The sequence below is a fragment of the Haemaphysalis longicornis genome, unplaced genomic scaffold, assembly GCF_048455015.1.
Source record: "Haemaphysalis longicornis isolate Haplotype H1 unplaced genomic scaffold, Haemaphysalis longicornis Haplotype H1 scaffold_6, whole genome shotgun sequence".
NCBI lineage: Eukaryota > Metazoa > Arthropoda > Arachnida > Ixodida > Ixodidae > Haemaphysalis > Haemaphysalis longicornis.
This window is the reverse complement of record NW_027526407.1, coordinates 115,906,097-115,923,394: the sequence shown is the minus strand read 5'-3', so window position 1 is coordinate 115,923,394 and position 17,298 is coordinate 115,906,097. Positions and strand designations below refer to the sequence as shown.

The 17,298-nt window shown below is 46.3% G+C and overlaps 1 long non-coding RNA gene across 1 annotated transcript in view; it reads left to right on the top strand.

Moving 5' to 3' along the window:
• Window positions 1–17,298, top strand: part of LOC144141908 (uncharacterized) — a 78,670-nt gene that overhangs the window by 37,372 nt on the left and 24,000 nt on the right. The window contains exons 3-4 of the long non-coding RNA XR_013316740.1: window positions 9,349–9,494; window positions 9,568–9,653. This is a non-coding gene — a long non-coding RNA (uncharacterized LOC144141908). The remainder of the gene's footprint in view (window positions 1–9,348; window positions 9,495–9,567; window positions 9,654–17,298) is intronic.

Genomic DNA, 17,298 nt, shown 5'->3' with positions numbered 1-17,298 from the left:
TGACTGCCTCCACGGAGCCAAATATTTTTCATCCATCGACCTTCGGTCCGGATATTGGCAAATTGCCGTGGATGAAATGGACCGTGAGAAGACCGCCTTCATAACACCTGATGGTCTTTATCAGTTCAAGGTGATGCCCTTTGGTCTCTGCAACGGGCCAGCAACATTTGAACGCATGATGGACTCACTGCTCCAGGGCTTTAAGTGGTCCACATGCCTCTGTTACCTGGACGATGTTATCGTTTCTTCGCCTTCGTTTACCACCCATCTCGAGCACCTTTCTGAGATCCCGGCACTGTTCCGACGGGCGGGTCTCCAGCTAAACTCCTCAAAATGTCATTTCGGCCGTAGACAAATAGCAATCCTGGGGCACCTCGTTGACGCCAGGGGAGTTCAACCCGACCCGGATAAAGTTCGCGCAGTCCAGAACTTCCTTCACCGCGCTCAGCAAAAGACGTCAGAAGCTTTCTGGGACTCTGTTCCTACTTCCGCCGGTTTATCAAGGACTTTGCGCACATTGCCCGACCCCTTACCAGCCTGCTGAAGAAAAACGTTCCGTTTTCCTGGGGCTCCGATCAAATGGCCGCTTTTACCACCCTAGTTTCCGTGCTCACCAATGCACCACTTCTGGCTCATTTTGATCCTCAAGCGCCCACAGAAGTCCGCACGGATGCCAGTGGTTACGGTATCGGGGCCGTCTTGGCGCAACGACAAGGTGGACTGGAGCGTGTTATCGCCTATGCCAGCCGCCTTCTTTCCACCCCAGAGCGCAACTACTCAATCACTGAAAGTGAATGTCTCGCCCTTGTGTGGGCAGTGACCAAGTTCCGTCCTTACCTGCACGGCCGCCAGTTCACAGTCGTGACAGACCATCACGCGCTGTGCTGGCTCTCTTCGCTAAAGGACCCCGTAGGGCGGCTAGGTCGGTGGGCATTGCGTCTCCAGGAGTATACATTTGATGTAAAATACAAATCTGGACGTTTGCATCAAGACGCTGATTGCCTGTCTCGCCACCCTGTCGACCCACCCGACGACAATGACGATGACGGTGCAGCTTTTCTGTGCACTATATCTGGCCTTCTTCGCATTAAGGAAGAGCAGCGGCATGACCCGGCACTACGATCTATTATACACAGCCTTAACTCGGCCGCACCCGACACTTCAACGGCAATGTTTGTGCTCCGTGACAACATCCTATACCGTCGCAATGTTCGTCCCGATGGTCCTGAGCTGTTGCTCGTTGTTCCCCAGCACCTACACTCCACTGTGCTGCAGCAGCTTCGTGACATGCCGACTGCTGGGCACCTCGGCATCTCTCGCACTTATGATCGAGTCCGCCGTCGTTTCTTCTGGCCTGGCCTATACCGTTCCGTACGCCGCTACGTCAGGGCTTGCGACCAGTGCCAACGCAGAAAAGCACCAACGTCGCTTCCAGCGGGCCAGCTCCAGCCTCTTGACATCCCGGCAGAACCTTTCTTCCGTGTCGGTCTAGACCTGCTTGGCCCCTTTCCCTTGTCTTCATCGGGAAACAAGTGGATTGCTGTCGCGACCGATTACGCCACGCGCTACGCCATCACGCGTGCATTGCCGACCAGCTGTGCTACAGATGTAGCCGATTTTCTGCTTCGCGATATAATTCTCCAGCATGGCGCACCTCGACAGTTGCTCACTGACCGCGGACGTTACTTCCTCTCCCAAGTAATTCACGATATTCTTCGCTCATGATCTGCTAACCACAAGCTATCTACATCATATCATCCCCAAACTAACGGCCTCACGGAACGCCTCAATCGAACCCTGACAGATATGTTCTCTTGCTACATTTCTGCGGACCATCGCGACTGGGACGTCATGCTGCCTTATGTGACTTTCGCTTATAATTCATCGCGGCATGATACGGCAGGATATTCACCATTCTACCTTCTATATGGCCGTGATCCTACTCTACCATTGGACACACTCCTCCCCACGTCGGGCGACCTACCGCTACGGCGGTCGGAGTACGCCAGTGAAGCCATTGCCCGCGCTGATCATGCGCGGCAGATAGCCCGCCACCGACTTTATTCCTCGCAAGCTGTCCAAAAGACGATTTATGACGGCAAACACCGCGTGGCCCATTTCCCACCGGGATCCCTTGTCCTTCTCTGGACACCTACCCGCAAAGTCGGGCTTTCTGAAAAACTGCTGCCCCGGTACTGTGGCCCGTATCGTGTGCTACGTCAAGTAACCGATGTCACGTATGAGATCTCCCCAGTTTCTCCTCCCTCGTCGACTCGTGCACCTTCTACGCACATTGTCCACGTAGTCCGGCTGAAGCCGTACCAACCGCCCCTCATGGATTCGCCGTAGCGCCGCGACGGCGCTTGTTCCGCCGGGGGGTAATGCCACGGATCAAACTAGCGGACGACGAACGATGTAGTTCTGAGGGATTGGTCCACAAGCAAGAACAATGCGTCCAGCGACGGTTGCTGGTAGAAGAAGACGACGAGGTCTCTTGTGGGTCGTTCTGATGTTAGCGGCAGCCCAGCCTTTCTTCCTGTAAATAGTGTAAATACTTCAAATACATTCTTCTCTTCCGCGTCCTCGCCTCGTAACAATATAAACCTGTCTTTCTATGTTTTCCGATTCAATGCTCTGTTTGATTCTTTGCTCTCTTATCGCAGAACGTCCAGCAGCAGACGCAAAGCCCTTGTCTCCGGCGCACTGTAAAGTCAGTAGGTTCGTGTCCTCGCAGAAGTTGACTCCACCATCTTCTCAACACTGCACCCTCAATGAAGCCGTGACCGATGATCAGGCACTCGTTTTCAGAAGCCGAATAGTGCAAGTCCTGTTTTGATAGACTGCGGCTCGCGTATGCGATTACGTTTTCACACCCGTTGTGTTTTTGGACAAAACGAGCACCAAGCCTACGTCCCTAGCGTCTGTGTAATATCTGTCTTGGCGTACCCGACGAGATGCAAAAGCACAGGTGGCTGCTGCTGCGATTTTGGAGCTCGCGGACGCTTTCTGCTGCACTTCCTCTCAGCATAACTGAAAGCTGTCTTTTTTCGTGAGTGTTGTAATGGCTGAAAGACCTTCACAAAAGAAATGAACCCCATTTTGACCGACAGAAAATGACAAATCGCTGCGATTCTTCTTCTTCGTCCTTTCCTACATACATTTGCTCAAATGTCTTCGTCTTTGCTGAAGTAAAGTTTCAACAACCTCCCACCGCCGCCAAAAACAAAAGGAACAGGGGGCGCGTAAGTGATCGTCCTTGCTCTTAAGCTTGCCCTTGTAATTCCAGAAGCGGCGGAGGCTCCCTCCCGGTCCTGTTCCAGTCGTTCCGAAAAAATAGGCGCGCTGGCTTTTTTGCGCTGGTATTTGCTCGTGTGGAAATATGCTCATAAATAATTTTTTGGTTGTAGTTAAATTAGTCTTCCTCTTGCGAATGGACGCTGTCATGTTGCGCGCTATGCCCGAGATTTCTGCCAAGCACGCATTGGGTGACGGGAATTATTTTCTCCATGTTCGTGTATCGGTTACGATTCAGCTCATAAAAAAATACCGCAATGAAGCTAATGTCGTTTTTAGGTCTTGTCGCGTCTTACGCAATTTCTTTCGCCCACTATTCATTAGTTAAGGCTCCCTTCAAACCATGTAGCCTTATTTCAGATGGATTCCGCGTTTGTATCTTCGACGTGTCGCTAGCAGCGATGGCTCTAATTTTGTCTTTGTTGCCGGTCATTGGCGAATGTTGATTGGACCAGTGAATCATGTCCGCACAGGTCACTTCATTGTTCTTGCTCTGAGGACGGCAGGAACTTAACTTCGATGTGGCACCTTCCCACCCATGCTTGGTACTGGTTGTTTAACCGTAAATTTGTCTTGTGAGGTTCCGCACGTTAGAATATAGACCATTTTCAGCACGTGTATTTACATCTTTCGTTCAGATTTGGCCGTATCTGTTGCGGCCACTTCTTGGAGATCAGTGTCGTTGCTTGGGAATCCGGTACCGTTGAATGGAGAAGTCACAAAGCTGTTTGATACTTCACAAGGCTCGTCGTCCCAAGGTGTGTTACAGTGCCAATTGACGTATCTTTGTTCGGTGGTAGGTATGTCAATTTTCGATGGAGCTCGTTCATACCTCAGACAGATGGCATCGAAAGAACATTGTGGAAAATGACAGGCTTTTTTAAAATGGATTGCACTGTTACGATGTAGTCACGGATCTCGCAATGCCCAAAAAGTTTTGTTCAACGTGAATTTCAGTAAGACCTAGTATAATTTTGATGTTCGGTGTTACGTAGTTGGGTAAATCCTTAATCAAGGCAATTGGTTAGGGTGAAAATTTCGTCTTGGCCGCTTCTACTCTACAAATAGTAGTTTTACCCTAAGAGATGAGCTTCGGTATGAAAATGGCAGCATCTTCACTCCGTCGATGATGGCGAGGGTTCGGAGTACGGGGACTCAAAATTACATCCAAGTTGCGCCCCCGGTGACATCCGATTCACGCCCCGAACGTTAAGCCGTGAGTTGCACCTTGATTATTCTATAAATAAAACTGCAACTCACGGCTCAAATCAAATTTCGCTTGATTTTCGCTTGATGGTGGTGTGCGCACGGATGGATGCGGACGGACATTGGGAGGTCCTGAGGTACACCGCACCGTTCCAGGTGAGCGAGTAATCCGTTTGACTCTCGGGTACTAATTAAGAAAGAGCTGTATGTACACCTTTTTGAGATGGAGCACATCGGATCACCGACATTGTTCTTGGTAGTCCTCTTTGCTCACATTTCACTAACGTCTTCATTATCGCGAAAATAAAGTTTTAATAAGTGGTTTGGTAACCTTAGCGAAGTTTTAGACAAAGCTATGATAGTATGCGCACAGTCCGCGTAACTATCGCACCCCTTTTGTGTCGTTCGGAATCGGAAAGTTGGCGACGGCTCATGTTTTCGCTGAGCCAGGCAGGACTTCCTCGGCGTTGACGACGTGGTCCAAGAACTTCAGTTCCTCTTACGGAAAGCGGCACTTTTCAGGCTTCAGCGTACAACAATGTGCTTCTATTGTAAAAATACCCCCTCCAACTTGCGATGGGATCGTCGAAGTTCCGGGCAAATACACGATCCTCGTGGTGGCCGAAGTATTGTGCCGTGTGAGGCCCGCTAGCACTGTGCCTACGACTCTTTGTAATATTGCTGGCGTAGTGCACATTCCAAAAAGCGTTAACTTAAACTCGTACAATCTGTCACTAGTTAAAAACACCGTCTTAGCATGGTTTCTTTCTTCCACTTCGATTTGCCAGCACCTGGTTTTCAGGTCCCTTGACGAGAAGTGCAGCGGTGCCCAAGGGTATTGTCGGTTCGTGGAAGGGAATATACGTCTTTTTTGTGATTTTGTTTATTTTCGGTTGTCAACAAAAAAACCTAGGAATACATTCATTTTCTTCACGAGGACAACTGGTGCCGCCCAGGGGCTTTTCGAGGGTTGTGTGATGTCGCCGTAGTGCATGTCTTCCAGTTGCGTTCAAATAGCATCCTGCTCGTGTGAATAAACCCGCTACAGTGACTGTCACTGAAGGTCGGGATCTACCCTCGATAGTATTTCGTTGCGTTGAAAGGGGTGTTTTCCGTACCTTTGAAGCCAATAAAAACCGTCCTTTAATGAGGTGCACGTCCCTAACTTTTCTTGTTTTTTATGCGTAAGAACCGGGTTACATCTAAGAAAGGGTTTGGGTCGGAGTCGTTCTCGGGCTTTCGTTCAAAGTCGGCGACCACGATCCCGTCACTGGCTTTGTGAGTTCTTCGAATCACGCTATTGCGGTGCTCCTGTTAAAATGTTTATACTCCTAGGTTAAATCAGATACGTAAACATTGGGTTTTCTTTGCTAAAACCGCAAAACGCATAATGCGACAGACACCACGCCTGAGAGGCAAGCCGAGGTTGCTTTGCACGATTGCATCACAGTGAGGATCAGTATCTTGGTATTACAAGGCGATAATCCGGCTTGTTCGATGAGGCAGGGTGACATGTTCCTCCACAATACTTATAGCAGCACGTTTTTGCGGGGCTTCGCTACGGCGTTCTCGCATGTTCTGCGGAGAAACTTGTTACTTGGCCTGCAGATCAGTAATGGCCCGTTGATTGTGAGCAAGTCCGTTTCAAGAATCATGTCGCAGAACGCGACAGTAGTTGGGAAGTGTCATGATAGGAGCAGGGTACGTGGTACCACTTACGGTGACGCGTGGTAAACATGCGCGATATACCTGGCGAACCGATATGACCTTCTGCTTCCCAGATATACCGACTTTCTCAGCAGGCCATACGTTTCTTCAGCGTCGTCACAAGTGATCACATTATTACTGATCAGTCGACTTCTACGTCTGTCAGAGCGTGAATGCAAGGCAGTCGACACATAGCCGTATGCCAGAGATTGTCGTCTTGAATGCTCTGGTGCGTCGCGACATCGTTATCTCGGCTTCTGCATGTTCAGTTTGTCGCTACGTGTTCACGTTGTCATCGTATTGATAATGCGGGCTTGGTGATGCCGGATGTTCGTCGTGACTTTTGGCTGTCGTTGTGCTCGAAAACAGCTCGGTAAGCTGAAGTCGTTAAGCGCTGCCCTCGATGAGTGTTCGCGTCGTTGGAGGGATTTGCTTTCTTCGCCATTGAGCTACGTCACCTTTAAGAGTTCTTGCGTTTATTTTCTTTTGTGTGGGCTGGGGGATCTGCCACGCGTGAAGTCAGCGTTGCCGCGAAAATAATAAGCAGGTTAACGCCGCAATAAACAAAAAAGAAAAACCGGAGAAAAACACGCTTCCGTGGTCGGAATCACACCTGGGTCCCTCGAGTAATAAAACTGGCGTCTATCCGGTTGCGCTATTGATGCAATTAGGTCTCAAAGCATTTTCTGCTGCTTCGTAGCACTTTTGTTGGCTTTACACTCTGATTGAGTTGAGAGGAACTTTGCCTTCGAACTTTGGCAGTTTGGATTTTGTACTTAAGGAGTGTAGAGTGGACTTTTGTGTAATTCAGTTTGCATGGAGGAAGCTTGGCTTTTTACCCATCTTTCTCTTGGTAAAGCCGCAAATCTAATAAAAGCACAGTGAAAGTTTGTGTAGAACACCAGTTCTTCTGTTTCCTCAATCGCCACAGCTCAAATGGGCGAGTGTGCAATTTTTTTTGTATTGAAAATCAATAGTTATTTTATTGCAATTTTGAATGTACCTTTCGTTTAAATGATTATTGCTGCTTGTATTTTTATCATATTTATGTTTCCTTTTTGATAATTTGTTTATTTTTATTTCTTTTCTGTTGCGTTATTTTTCGCTTTCGAACGCGTGCCCATATAACCGCATGCCCTTCGGCCGAACTAGTAATCTGGGGTCGCACATAGACTTGTTAACGGGAATTCATGTAATCGTAATCATCGGAACTGCTGAAGGTAGGTTTTACAGTATGGCATTAAACATACATACAACACACGCAATGTCAGGTATTTCAAGCTTCGTTTGCCTAAATCACCCCTAAATTTAAACGAAAATATACATAGTTCAAATTCGGCAGATCAGACTTTGCCGGAAAATCATTCTTACCAAACAAGATGAATACACACAGGCACAAAAGAGAAGAAACAAGAAAACAACTACCCTTATTGAGCAAACGATTTGAGGGTTGAATTCGCCTCTCCTATTTGTGTTAAACTAAATGCCCAAAAATAATTTGCATGTACAATTTTACTGTTGGCTTCGGTTTTTATTAGGAATCAGCAACGCTGCCACCATTGGCTTTGAAATGATGATGATGATTGTGGGGTTTAACGCGCCGACGCAACGCAGGCGATGAGGCGCGCCGTAGTGGGGGGCTCCGGATTAATTTGGAATGACTTGTGCCCTAATTTGGAATAATTTGGAATTATTGTGCCCTAATGCTGTACAATTATTCATATTTCACCTCCTATATGTCTGTAATGCTAGAACCAGAATTCAAGCTCAAGTTTTATCTCAACAGACTACTCTGCAGAACAGTACCCTTCAGCCACAACTCAAATCCAGCCCATACGTTACTCAAAATTTTACCCAGCTAGAAACGTCTTTTTTAAAGAACTCGCAAGGAAAGAACCTATTGTGTTAGCGTAGTACACGTTTCAAATTCCACGCAAAATGCATGACTAATACCTTCGTTAGTTCAATGGAGCATGAAGGTTTTTTTGCCGTCGTACAATTTATTCAATGTTCGATTCCTCGCCGCGGTGACCGCTTTTCTGATGGAGACAAAAAGCAAAAACGCCCGGGTATGCGAGATCGCGGCGCATGTTAAATATCCCCAATTGAAGTGGTCAAAATTAATCCGAAGCCCTCCACTACGGCGCGCCTCCTCACCTGCGTGGCGTCTACGCGTTAAATCCTACAACCAATCAAACCATTTATTCAATTCTGTCTATATGTGAATCGGACAAAAAATAGTACAAACAAGCTTTGTTGTTTGATATAAAGAGGGTTGAACGCGAAAGCGCTGCATATTCTGTTTTGCAAGAAACCAGCGTCCAGGATCTACGTTTTCAAAAAAGCGTTCTAGTATTCCTAAGTAGTGCAAGGAGATTAAAATAACGACGGTATGTTTTCTTGTCAGGTGCTTGCGCGTATAGATTGGTCGCAGTTAGCACAGGACAGGGGTAACTGTAGAATAATGGCAGAGGCCTTTGCCTGCAGTGGGGCATAGATAGGCTGGTGATGATGATGTAGACGTTTTGTTATCTGTAACTTAAACAGGAGCCTTCGGATTGCCAATCTAACCTACCTGCACTAATGCGCCCCTATGGTAGCAGTTGCAAAAGGCGACGTCACTATTTTATTCTGGCCCTCGGTTTCAAACCTGGTGTTAAATGCATGTGCTGAGGTCTGAATAAATAATTGGGGTATTGTATTTGTCCAACCAAAAGCCACTTAACGCGAATGTGAGTACGGTTAATAAATAGGGACTAATCACTGTTACTGTTAATGATTTACCAGGCAAATAAAAAACGTCAGAATGATGAAAAAATCTTGCGACGACAAGAAGAGAACAAAATAGTTTTATAGGTGCTGCGCTCACTGCCTTTTACTCTCGGCGTGACGTCATGCCTGCATAAAGTGAAAATACCTTCATCAGTGCTTCCACGACTAGAATGGCCTCTGCATGACGCATCACCTTGTATAAAGTGACCCCACTTTCATATTCACATACCTTAAAATACAATGGTATGCTTTTGTTATGCACCATGTAATCAATCCTACGTTTCTGCATGAACTTAAATTGCCTACATCCACGATAAATTAAGGTATGTGAATATCAAGCCTTAGAGCAAGATTATCCTTGGTTTTCAGTTCGTGAATAATTCCGACCCAATATGGACGTTCCAAGGCAGTAAAGCATTACGTGAAAATATTACATGCCAAGTTGACTATGGCTTTCGTGTTTTCAACAAAAGCGCTGTAAGTTTTGAAAGGAACTTTACGCATTATGGCACCGAGTGAGTATCGGTCTATTTGTGTATTACTTCGTCTAAAGAATTACCCGTGAACGGCAGGATTTTTCCACTACAGACACGTCACGGAGCAAGAACACACTGCCATAATTCAGCATTCGGAGTCAATCTTCCTCAGAAGCACTGCAATACTTCAACAAAATTGTAAGAATATTCTTTTTGAGACATTTGTCTCCTATATAGCAAGCCTTCCAACCGAGGTTTTTGTACTCATTTATTTACAATTACATTAAGCAACATGACAATTATTCCGACCCTTCCACTACTAGAAAATAAGATCACACGTAACTTGCAATGCTTTAATTATATTATTTGGAACAAGACGTCTGTTTCACATACATTGCCTCAAGGGCATTAGGTTTAGTAACGATTTTCCGGCTTATCTAGCTCTCCGGTAACGTGTGACGAAACAATTACATATATTTGTATGTATGACTATTTCGACGTCCACCTCTTATGACAGTCTATACACCTTGCAACGTTTGCCGTGGTCACGATCATCTATCGACCGTATCCTTTTAATTCAAAATTGGAAACACTGCTGGGTCAAGAACGGAAAAATTCTTGTGCGCAAGGAAGATAAATCGCCCACTGCTACCATCACTCATCTGGATGACCTGGCTGTTATCGTGTAAGAATGCTGTGCGCATGTTTCGTGCGTTCCTAGCCTGAATCGTATTATGGGGATTCAAGCATCGGAAATCCAACAGTTAGTAAGCACCAGAACACCAGCTATGTCGTTTTAAGTGCGAAGCACTTCTTATTCGGACCCACTCGTTCCACCGCCGTCCGTCGCCCGCAGGTGTTATCGCGCCCTCCTCTCCTTAGCAAAGGCGCGGTAGCGGAGGGAAGGTGTCCATAGCAACGGCGCAGTGACGTCACTACACCATGGTATGGCGCGCGCTCTCGCCGTGACGTCACGCGCTCGCGCCTCCCTCCCCTTCCGCGCGCCGCGACGTCACGCGCTCGCGCCTCCTCTCCCCTCGCTCGGCTGCCGCTGCGCCGTTGCGCGCGTTCGCTGCCCTCTCCCCTTCGCTCGCCGCGCTCGCCCCGCGCCTACTCTCTCTCAGTCGCCTGGCTAGGCGCGGCACACTCCCCTATACAGGGTGTCCCAGCTATCATGCACCAAGATTTAAAAAAAGAGTAAAGGCGTAACTCGAAAGAAACCAGGTGCATAATGCTTGCATTACTGTGAAGAAGCGGACAGTATTTTTTTCTTTAATGAGACCTAATTAACTAATTGTAATTAATTATCTAACTCGGGAAATACTGTCCTAATCACTAAAGTGTCAATGAGGCACTCGTAGGTAACCACGAGGGGCATCTAACTGCGGTATTTTCGGCGATGAACTAATTTCGTACACATTTATTCTGACTGATAAAGGAAACCCGCGAAATATGAAAAATACCACGTGACGGCGCCTCCGCGCGCACCATAAAGCAACGCCCTCAAACAGGCTCCTTCTGAGTTAGCCAGAATGAAATAGACAAAAGAAAGAAAGAAGACATGGCGACCGAGTTTGTTCCTTATCTGCACACGCGTCCCGCGAATCTTGCTGCTGGTGCTCCTTCCATGCATGCTATTATCAAGGTGATGCGCTGTCTCTTCGGGCGGGTAACACGCGAAGCAGTTGCTTTCAATCAGCTTTGTTTGAGGACGCTGCTTCACAATGCGCGCGTAAGCGTCATCACGTGGTATTTTTCATATTTCGCGGGTTTCCTTCTTCAGTCAGAATAAATGAGTACGCAATTAGTTCGTCGCTGAAAATACCGCAGTTAGATGCCCCTCGTGGTTACCTACAGGTGCCTCATTGACACTTTAGTGATTTGGACAGTATTTCTTGAGTTAGATAATTAATTAGAATTAATTAAGTAAGTCTCATTAACGAAAAAATTACTCTCCGCTTCTTCACAGTACTGCAAACATTATGCACTAGGTTTTCTTCGAGCTACGCAATTTCCCTTTTTTTAAACCTTGGTGCATGATAGCTGGGACACCCTGTATATGCAGCAATAAACGGCCAGACCTCCATGGGTCGGCTCGCGCGTGCTCTCTCGCTCGGCTCCTGTAGTCGCGCGCGCGTCTTCGTCGTGCGTGTGTGTGTGCGTGATTACATTCCCTCTCGAACATCTCTCGAACATACACGTTAATTCACCAAGATTTCCGCAGAGGGACAAACGAGGCATGTTAAGCCGAACGTGATCACGAGGGGGTGTTAACGTAACTAACGGGCAAAATGCCACCAAACTTCAACAAACTCCCCCTCATAGCATCACCCCGTGCTTCGCACTTTCTCATACTCCCCTTCGGGGAAATGCGGGGGAATTTTTTTTTCATTTGAACGTGCGTTCTTTGGCAAATAAAACAGTCGATATGACAGCACTACTTGAAACATTTGGCATGCGCTTTACCGCAATACTGTTAAAAGAGACGTGGTATACTTCAGCATCACAAGTGTGTTGTCCGGATGGCTATCAATATTTCTTTCGTAACAGGCATGGTAAACGGGTGGTGGCGTCTTACTTCTTGTTCAGGATTGCGTCGCCTGTGACATAGTCAAAGAATACACTTTAGTTACACCTCATTGTGAGTTAGTCACCGTGCGTTCTAAAAACAGCCTAATCTCAGTTATTTACAGGCCGCCTTCAGGGGATTTAAACCAATTCTTCTCTTTTATTGACAATTTTTTTATTATGCATTGGAGCAGAACGTTGACCTCTCTTTAGGTGGCGATACAAATATTGACATGCTTGCCAATACAAGTGCACAAAAAGACTTTCAGTCTGTTATAAATGAGCATTATTTAAGTAATGTAATAAAAAACCCTACACGAATTACAGTAGATAGCGCTACCTTACTTGATGTGTTTATTACGAATATCTCTAACGACTTACTTATGGCCGATGTTGTATATACTGATATTAGTGATCACCTCGGGATAATGCTGCTTACTGAAAAAAATAATACCCTGAAAAAAAAATGCCATGCCAATAAATTATGTACAGAATATCACCCCAGTAAATTTAGACAGGTTCCGTCGTTTAGTTGCTCTACAAAATTGGAATGCGGCCTACGAGTCAACCAGCAGTGATGCAGCATACTCCACTTTTATTGCAATGTTCGAGCAGGTATACAATGAATGTTTCCCCATGAAAAAAATGAGTAAACCACCGAAGGCGAGGAAACCTTGGCTCACGTACGAACTACTTGCCATGATTTAACATAAAAATGAATTGTAAACGAAGTTTGTAAAGTCGAGAGATCCAAATGTGCTTAAACAATTTAAACTGTATCGTAACAAGCTTAACTCAAACCTGCGAGCTGCTAGGAATACGTACTTTATAAATGTTTTCTGGAATGTTGATCAACGACGATCTGATATAATTTGGAGGAAAGTAAATACCCTATTACATCCAAGCAATCGAGCCAGCGTCCCTGACATCGTTGAATATAACGGTGAGAAAGGGAGTGGCGTGGCTTTAGCTAATGCTTTTAACAGTTTCTTTATTGCACAATCTGACATTGGTAATGTCCCAGCAGTCTGAAGTTTTGAAAAATACTTACCTGAAATCAATGCCCCTCATTCCCTGTTTTTTGCCCCCACTACTGATGTAGAAGTAGTTTCCTGTATCAATAGTCTAAAGAACACGCACTCAATAGACACTAATGAATTTCAGACCAGACCTATAAAGTATGTTTTTGATTTATTATGCCCAGTTATTACGCACATATATAATTTGATATTGCTGACTGGCGAGTTCCCTAAGGCGGTGCAAGCAGCACGTATAGCACCAGTGTTCAAGACTGGAGAAAGAAACGTTATTAATCATTATCGCCCTATTTCAATATTGCCAACCTTTTCAAAAGGTTGGCAAAAGGTTGTATCATTTTAGTAAGCATGGGTTCCTCTGTGATTTTCAACATGGATTCAGAAAGCACCGTTCCACTGAAACTGCACTTCTAAAGCAAAAAGAAACCATTATTGATGCTTTTAATCGTAAACAATTAGCAATGGGCATTTATATAGACTTTTCAAAAGCATTCGACCTCATAAATCACTCAATCCTTCTGTCCAAATTATATATGTATGGGGTGAGAGGAATAGCCTACAATTTGTTTAAAACATATCTTGCGCAGAGAACACAATATGTAGATGTAAACGGGTTTAAATCTTCTATACATCCTATTAAAGCTGGTGTACCTCAAGGGAGTATTTTAAGGCCACTTTTGTTCTCTATTTATATTAATGATATTGTCAACTGTACTAATAATGCGACTTTTGTGTCTTACGCCGACGATACTACAGTTTTTGCTATAGGCAAATCGGAAACAGAATTAGAAGTACAAAGCAAGAAAATACTCCTTGACTTAGAGAGTTGGGCAGGCGCGAACCACCTTCGCATAAATACGAAAAAGACTAAGGTTGTCGCTTATTCCCCTAAAGGAAAACAAGTAGGGCCAACAAGTGTAAACTTAGGCAGTACGCCGATAGAGATTGTCGATTCTGTAAAAATCCTCGGAGTGATTTTTTCAAAACATTTAACGTGGAACGGGCATATTCAGTATGTACAATGAAAAGCGTCATCTGCTGTTGGCATTATTGCTCGAATGAGGCATATTTGTCCTGTAAAAGTGAAGATTCTATTGTACAACTCCTTGGTATTCTCGTTGTTTTCTTACTGCAGCCTTGTGTGGTGCAAGACGGGCGTGTGCAATTTGACAAAGCTACATCTATTACAAAAAAGAGCTGTTCGCTACATAGCTAACGTTCCCTTCCTTTATCCCACTAAGAACCTTTTTTTGAAGTACGACATTCTTTCAGTGTACTCTTTGTATAATTATAGGCTGTTGGTAACCTACAAACGATTTGTACAGTGTAATGAAAACATCATAACCGTGCTAGCTCAACTGCGACAAAACACCCATGTTCGACAAACACGTCACATGGAGACATGGATAGTGCCGACGCCACACGCTTACTATGTCCCACAAACTTTACGGTACACATTGCCTGTTCTGTTAAATAAGATAATTAAAGAAAACTTTGACCCCATATGTAATTCAAACCGTAACATTAGATGGTTTTGTGAGCACAAGTTGTGATTTTTTGTACTTTTTCTGTATTGTTGTTGTTGTTGTTTATGCGGTTGTTGTTGCTGTTTTCTTTGAAGTGAAAGAACCTCACTTTCTGTGTTATTGCATGAAGTGGTAGTATGCAATATGTTTTTGAAATTGTGTGTGTAACCTAAGCTCTCTCCGCTAAGCTGTCAACGAAAAGGGGGTCGGGGCCCCGTCAAGCTGTTTAAACAGCTTTTAGGGGCGAAGCTCCTTAAGGCGTGGGTCTGTCCATCCTCGACGTATGTATGTAGCCACCTCTAGTTTAGTTCTTGGATTGTTTACTAGATGGTGTGGCTACCTCTAGTTTAGTTCTTGGATTGTTTACTAGTTGGCGGTACTTGTATATGATGAAAAGATGTGCTTGGATTGTTTACTAGATGGCGTGGCTACCTCTAGTTTAGTTCTTGGATTGTTTACTAGATGGCGGGGAGCGTTGCAATAAAATCCGTTCGCTGTTGGCGCGCGCTCGGAGTCGCCCGATGGATAAGGCTGCAGATGTGCGAGCCCGCGAGGCAGAAGCGCTCCGTGAAGCTGCGCGACGCCGCCGCCAAGATCCTGCCGTACGAGAGCGGGAGGCCGAAGCGTGTCGTCTGGCTGCGCGACGACGCCGCCAAGATCCCAGCGTTCGAGAACGAGAGGCCCAAGCGTCACGGCAACGGCGCGAGCACCCTGCCGTACGCGAAGCGGCACGGGTGCGGCGCGAAGAGGATCTCCAAAACGTCAGAGAACGGGAAGCGGCGAGAAGGCGCGCGTATCGGCAGGCAGACCCCGATGCAGTGAGAGCTCGTGAGGCGTCTGCAAAACGCATCAGGCGAGCTCAGCCCCAAGGTTTAAGCGAGACTTTCTAGAAGTTACGTTCGGACACAGATGTAGTGGGCGAACTTTCACTGAAGAGTCACGGTTTTACCGGTGATTTCCCCTCAGGAGCTTCGCCCACTCATCATCATTCACCCCGTGGATATGCTGTGAATTTTTTTGTCTCGCCTCCTCCTGTAAAAACGGAAATAAAAGAATGAATGAATGAATGAATGAATTGCATAACCTCGCATTGAGCACTTTGTGCTCTTTTTAATCAACAATCCTTTTACTCCAACTGTCTTCTTTCTCTCGATTACCTTATCATCGCAGTTCATGCTTTAATGCGCCCATAAAGGCATGAATATTGCATGGAATTACGTGATGTCGCGTGGCCATTTTTTGAAAGGCCATTTTTTGTTTGTTGCCTATTTTTGTGAGGTGACTTTAAAGGGTTGACTCGCCTAAGCCGCACCTTTGCACTTCTACTCGCCATAATGGAAGTTCTCTGTAATTTCGACAGAGATCTTGATTGATGGATTGTGGGGTTTAACGCGCCGACGCAACGCAGGCGACGAGGTGCGCCGTAGTGGAGTGCTCCGGAATAATTTTTACCACCTGGGGATATTTAACGTGCGCCGAAATCTTGTACACACAGGCGTTTTTGCTTTTCGCCTCCATCAGAAAAGCGGCCGCCAGGGCCGGAAATCGAACCCACGAGCTCGTGCTCAGCAGCGCAACGCCTTAGCCACTGAGCCACCGCGGTGGGTCACAGAGATCTAAACGCGCGCGGAAATCTTATTGATTGATTGATTGATTGTGGGGTTTAACGCGCCGACGCAACGCAGGCGATGAGGCGCGCCGTAGTGGAGGGCTCCGGATTAATTTTGACCACCCGGGGATCTTTATCGTGCGCCGAAATCTCGTACACACGGGCGTTTTTGCTTTTCGCCTCCATCAGAAAAGCGGCCGCCGCGGCCGGGAATCGAACCCGCGACCTCGTGCTCAGCAGCGCAACGCCTTAGCCACTGAGCCACCGCGGCGGGTGCGCGGAAATCTTAGCACATCGTTATAGTAGTACTAGTAGTAGTAGTAGTAGTAGTAGTAGTAGTAGTAGTAGTAGTAGTAGTAGTAGTAGTAGTAGTAGCAGTAGTAGTAGTAGTACAGTCAAACCCGGCTATAACGAACCCGGATAGAGCGAATTATGCTATATATCGAACAAAAATAATTCAGTTACGGAAATACATAGGAAACATATTCCTTATAACGAAGTTCACATCCGATATATCGAACTCTGGGCGCCTAGAATGGCCGCCGAAATGCATGATCTCGGAGGGGCGATTGAGATGTGGATTGGCCGCGACCACGGAGCAAGAGCCGCAACTGAGACATTGCGCCTCGCACGGAGCGACGTGACGCCCAATACTTTCCGTAACTCTTTCCGACGCGCAGGACTCGCGACGGAACCCGCCCAGTCAGCGATTGCGGACCAAGACAGCAGCATCGGTGAACTGTGCGAAGAGCTCGCCAGCGTTCCCGATGATGTCGCGAGTGAAATCCGTCCGACGCTTATATTGAAGCGCTTTCGGCAGTGGATGTGCTCCGCCGATGTTTCTTAGATTTTTGAGGACGCGGACTTCAACTGCTGCAAACAATGTTTCGGGTAGAGAATGCTATGCTAGTTGAAGCCGCCAAAACAAAAGTGAAAATAAAAATCACCGCTTTTTTTGCAACGTGGGCCGTTAAGGCGGAAAGTAGCTTTATTACTTGCAATAATCGGATTATTTTTGGTATGGTAATGGCTACTGTACTGTGTTCGTTTCTGCATACGCGGATGGCGGAGTTGGTGAGGGGGGGGGGGCTCCCACGGATTGT